The sequence below is a fragment of the Vulpes vulpes genome, chromosome 3, assembly GCF_048418805.1.
Source record: "Vulpes vulpes isolate BD-2025 chromosome 3, VulVul3, whole genome shotgun sequence".
Classification (NCBI taxonomy): Eukaryota; Metazoa; Chordata; class Mammalia; order Carnivora; family Canidae; genus Vulpes; species Vulpes vulpes.
The window spans coordinates 3798393-3804392 of NC_132782.1; the positions used below are offsets into that span (position 1 = coordinate 3798393).

A 6000-nucleotide genomic window follows, 5' to 3' on the forward strand; every position below is an offset into this window, starting at 1 on the left:
TATATATGTGTGTATATTTTTTATGTTTCTATGTGTATATTTATTTTTTATATTTTTATTTTACCATAATGAAAAAATCAAAGTGAAACAGTTAATTATCAGACCAGAAACAAGTGAAAATACAACATTCTATTGTGCTTCATTCCCTTAGTCTAAGATATTTCAAAATAAGATGTAGAGCCACAGATAATGTATTTATTATTAACAGTATAGTGTCAATACATTATTCAGAAATTTAAGTGCCATGAAATTTAAGGTGAAGAAAAGATGACTCATCAGCATACTCATGCCGTGTACCTAAACTCTGCAATTGAGAAGATGACACACGACAGGGAAGCACCTGTTTGCTGATCCTGCGGTACTCCGTGTAAGCTTTGTAAGTGGAAGGGGCAGACTGAGATAGGATCATCTTAATTAAATAAGTGTATATGAATTTGATTATGATTCATTTTGTTAATTTTTTACGTATGGTTTTATTCATTTATTCATTCATGAAAAATAGAATTCACATAGCAGTGAATAAAACAGACACACATGCCTATTGTCTTGGAGTTTACATCTTAGTGGGAGGAGACAGACAAATAAACAAGTATGATAAATATGTAGTAAGTAGGATGGTAATTCATACTGTGGAGAAACATAAGGGAGGAAAGTAGGTTAGGGAATGCTCTAGAAGGGCAATGCATTTATAAATGGGAATATCAGGGAAAGCCTCATTAGGAAGGTGACACAGTGTAAATACTTGAGGGAGGTGGAGAGCAGTCCTTATGGGGAGGCAAGAGAATTCCAGCTGAGGGGCATGTTCAAGGAAGAAGAGGAAGCCAGCACACCTGCCTGCCTGCCGGAGAGTGAGGAGGGGAAAAGTAAGAGAAATGTGGTTTGGGTAATCAGAGGAGCTTGTATAGCACATTGTAGACCGTTGCGAGGTGCAACGGTTGGTCCCTTTTGTTTGGTTGGATTGTTTTGGGTTTTCGAGTTTACAGGGAGATGAATTAGAGGCTGTGAGCAGAGAAGTGACAAAGAGACAAGGGCAGAAGCAGGGTCATCTTTCAGGAGACTATTTACAATCCTAACCAGAAGGCTGTGGTGGTTTGATGGTAGTAGTAAAAGGAGAAAGAAGTGGTTGGATAATGATCTACTTCAAAAATAGAGCTTTTTTCGTGCCAATAGCACTCTCGCAAACATGGTGAACATTCCTCAAAACTGATGGAGTTTTTGCAAGAAGTGTGGCAAGCACCAACCCCACAAAGTGACACAGTACAAGGAAGGCAGGGACTCTAGTCTCTGTAGGCCCAGGGGAAGCGGCGCTCTGACAGGAAGCAGAGTGGCTATGGTGGGCAGACTAAACCGATTTTCCGGAAAAAACCTAAAACTACAAAGAAGATTGTGCTGAAGCTTCAATGTGTTGAGCCCAACTGCAGCTCAAAGAGAATGCTGGCCATTAGGAGATGCAAGCATTTGAACTAGGAGGGGATAAGAAGAGAAAGGGCCAAGTGATCCAGCTCTAAGTTGAGCAAGTTTGGAATTGCCTTTGTTCTCTCTTTCTTTTCTTTTAAAAAGATTTTATTTATTTATTCATGAGAGACCCAGAGAGAGAGGCAGAGACACAGGCAGAGGGAGAAGCAGGCTCCTCGCTGGGAGCCCGATGTGGGACTCGATCCCAGGACCCTGGGATCATGCCCTGAGTCAAAGGCAGATGCTCAACTGCTTAGCCGCCCAGGGCACCACCCCCTCTTTATAAAAAAATATTTTATTTATTTATTTGGGGTTGTTTTGTTTTTTTATTTAAAAAATTTTTTTTTGAGAGAGAGGGAGAGATGACAAAAAAAAAAGAAATAGAAAGAAAGAAAGAAAAAGGAAGGAAGGAAGGAAAGAAGGAAGGAAGAAAGGAGAGCTGGAAGCATGTCCTGACCAGTTGTATGTGGGGTACAAGAGAAAGAAAAGAGCCAAAGCTGACTTTAATGTTGGGATTCTGAGCAACTGTCAGGGTCACTGTTTTCTTACGGGGTGGGGGGAGATGGGGAGATGGTAAGAGAAGCATAATTGGAGAGAAAAGTAAATCGGATTTGACTATATTTCTGTTTCAAGTGTCTTGAGATGTTAAGTAGCTGGGTAGCTCTATGAATCTGGGTCAGGAGGGAGCACTGTGGACTAGATGTCACACTGGGAAGCAGTGAGCCCGCAAACGCAATTAAAACCAAGAGATGGGGGATCCCTGGGTGGCGCAGCGGTTTGGCGCCTGCCTTTGGCCCAGGGCGCGATCCTGGAGATCCGGGATCGAATCCCACATCGGGCTCCTGGGGCATGGAGCCTGCTTCTCCCTCCGCCTGTGTCTCTGCCTCTCTCTCTCTCTCTGTGACTATCATAAATAAATAAAAATTAAAAAAAAAATTAAAACCAAGAGATGGGCAGCCCGGGTGGCTCTGCGGTTTAGTGTGCCCTTTAGCCCAGGGCCTGATCCAGGAGACCTGGGATCGAGGCCCACATCGGGCTCCCTGCATGGAGCCTGCTTTTCCCTCTGCCTGTGTCTCTGCCTCTCTCTCTCTCTCTGTCTCTCTCTCTCTGTCTCTCTCTCTCATGACTAAATAAATAAAATATAAAAAAAAAAAAAAAAGATAAAACCAAGAGATGGAGTGAGTTTCTCCCTTGGAGTGAGTATAAATCAAAAGGCGAGAGGTCTAAGGGCTGACCTGTGGGGCTTCCAACACATAAGGACTGGGTGGAAAATGAGGAAAAACCAGTCAAAGAAATTGAAAAGTAATGACTAGTGAAATGTGAGTACAATCAAGGGAACAAGGTGTGGTGAAATTAAGCAAGGCAACTGTTTTCAGGATGAAGGTGTAAACATTCTTGTCAAATACTGTGGATCTATGTCAAGTGCAGACTGAAGATCAACCCTGGGACTTAGCGCTTCCGCAAGCCCTTGCAGTCCTGCCCTAGAGGAGCATTTCACCTGATGTCCTATCAGAACAAAGGCAACTCCGGGCGCCTGGCTGGCTCAGTCAGTTAAGCATCTGCTTTGGCTCAGGTCATGACTGCGGGGTCCTGGGATGGAGCCCCACATGGGGCTCTGGCTCAGTGGGGAGCCTGCACCTCCCTCTCTCACCACTCCCACCCCTGCTCCTGTTCTCCCTCGCTATCTCTCTCTCTCTCTCTCCCTCTCTCTCTCTCTTTCTCTCAAATAAGTTAATAAAATCTTTTAAAAAAATTTTTTTTTAAAAAAAGACAAAGGCAATTCCAAACTTATTCAGCAAACTTTCCTTTCTATCCAGGACATAAAGATCAGAATGATTGGCTGCTAAGAACCTGGGGAATGTTTTCACCTTCAGAATAAAGACAAAAAGAGAGTCCCCCACATAGGACCACTGTATAAAGACAAGCTGAAGGTTTACAGTTTTCTATAAGCAATTTGATATGAAATATCACGTTTCCAGTGGTTGGTGTTCTGCATAATTTGATTTTCTGCATTGCTGCTGCTTTTACCTATGTCACCGTGTAAGGAAATGAGAAAACCCAAAGAGGAACTGCCATAATTGAAAGGTACCCCAGATGCACGCTGGGCTTTGGAGTTCCTCAATGAAAAGGCAGCCTCACATGTACCATTGGATCTACCTCTTGAGCCATGTTGTAAGGAAGGTGTGTGATGGAAACACATCCCCAGGGTCTCTGGGGACAGAGGCCACTTGGCTGGGTCACAAGGTACCCTCACAGGAAAACAGATTCCAGGCTGATGCTGTTTGTGAGGCTTTATACCGCCTTTTCATATTGCTTTCTTTACTAAAGCACAAGATAGTTTTCAGGATGAATATAAGTAACGTTTAGTGACTGAAAGCAAACAATAATTATTTGGTAAGCATTTTAGGTTCTTCTGAGAGAAAGCAATATCATTTTGCAGTAATTTTAAAACTTGGGCAAAATTAGTGTTTTTATGTATCAAATGCGCTGCATGTAACACTACTCAACTTGCATACAAGTGGAGCAACCATTTACTTGATAAACACTTTTATTGGGGATCTACTATGTTCCAGGCACTTCGCTAGGACAAAGAATACAAACTGTCAGAGCGTTAGTAACCAGAGTTCCTATTAAATTTAGTCTCATTTCACGTGTCAAGGAATATTAGCTGTGTAAACCACACTGCAGCACCACGCTCACAATGCTGTCTGGTCCCTGGGACAGACTGGAACAGAGGGCTGCTCCCTGGAGCCTGGAGCTGGCTATTGGCCTCCTCTCTTGTGTGAGGTGTGAAGCCAAGCCTAGCACTGCCCCGCTAGCCCAGGGAGAGTGCCGGGCTGCAGACCAGAGCTCCCCGCTACCTGGCCCACTTGGCGGCACAAATGGAGGAAGTGGGAATGTGAGCAGCCCTGACAGGAAGAAGAGGGGTCATGGCAAGGGTGCTGGCCTTTCGGTGACATTGGTGTCCAAGTTATGAGTCTCCTGTGCTCTGAACAACCAGATTAACAATGCTTCTTCCCTGAAAAGCTGGCTAGTAAGGAGATGAAGAAACCGGTCAGAGGTCCCTCCCCAAAGACCTTGGTTTTCTCACATAGAAGAAAGGAGTTATTGTGACATTTTCAGATTCATCCCAGCCTAAAATCCCACGTTAGTAAAAACAGGATTTTGAAAATAACATAACAATTAAAGAGGTTTTCCTGAATTTGTGAGGATTGGTGTATATTTGCTTCTCAAGATGGGTTGAGCAGGATCCATAGACTCCCCACCATATGGGAACTTGTTAGAAATGCAGACTTGGTCAGGCCTCAGCCCCAGGTGAATCAGTTTGCATTTTAATCAGAGCCACATATCATATGCAAATCAAAGGCCATATGCAGAGACCAGTCTTTGAGTACCAAGCTTCTGGAGATGAAAACCCCAAGATGCTTTGAATTTCACCAATAATGGGTTAAACCTAAGGCAACGTAAGTGGGTAGCAGCTCTCCTGAAAAACTTTCGAAGATTCTGTTTACGACACATAATTATGACGTAATATCTGGTTAACGTAGGAACTAGTTAATGTAGGAACTAGTCAATGAAAAATCTGTTCAATGAAACTGAGGATTGCTATTTTCCATGTGGTTAATAAAGGGGGGGCAGGGGGATGCCTTCTAGGCACTGCTGCATCTAAGTTGAAATTTTACTTTAAACTTGTCATTTAATTGTAAAGCCTTGACTCCCTTGGTTGTGTTACTCTGAGATTGCCAAAAGATCGTCTGCTTCCTTCAGGTTTCCTCAAGCATCACTTTTGAAAAAGATTTTCTAAATTACCAGAAACAGACATGGTTGTCTACATATCATTAAAAACCAATTGCTTGGAAATCCAGTAACTATGCATCTGGGCTTAGACTAAACCCTATAAAAAAAAATTAAAAAGGGGCACCTGGGTAGTTCAGTGGTTGAGCCTCTGTGTTCAGCTCAGGGCTTGATCCGGGGATCCTGGGATCGAGTCATGCATCGAGCTCCCCGCAGGGTACCTGATTCTCCCTCTGCCTACGTCTCTGCCTCTCTGTGTGTGTCTCTTATAAATAAATAACATCTTTAAAAAACTTTGAAGAAACATAGTTGTACGTGCCTCTCAACGTATTTATAGTCAAATTGTCTTTTTCTTCATTCAAAAATACAATTTCATCCTATTTGAGTGGAATTAAATAAGGTTGATATTAATTTAAATTATGTATTTGTTTTTGTTTATCCATTCTTTTGTTTATCCACTATTAATCATAAGGGGATATGAAAATGGTTAAAATACCCAGATATGCGCATTATTAAGTACATAAAATATTTTCTTCTGGTGATATACAGAATCTGAAGTTCAAGAATACACCTAGAAAGAAATGGAACATGTAAATGCAATCCAAGGAGCACTGATATTTAATACTATGATGTTTTTAGCAATAGAAGATTTAATTTAACAATATACAGAAAGAAATTCAACAGTAAAGAAAATTTTATTGTCTTAAGTGACTTGAAAATCCAGAGATAGTCTGGCTTTAGGTAAGTCTT

The 6000-nt window shown here is 42.1% G+C and overlaps 1 pseudogene; it reads left to right on the forward strand.

The window, feature by feature from the left end:
• Positions 1-1183: 1183 nt before the first annotated feature.
• On the forward strand, positions 1184-1508 carry LOC112916506 (large ribosomal subunit protein eL42-like; annotated as a pseudogene).
• The last annotated feature ends 4492 nt before the right edge of the window (positions 1509-6000 follow it).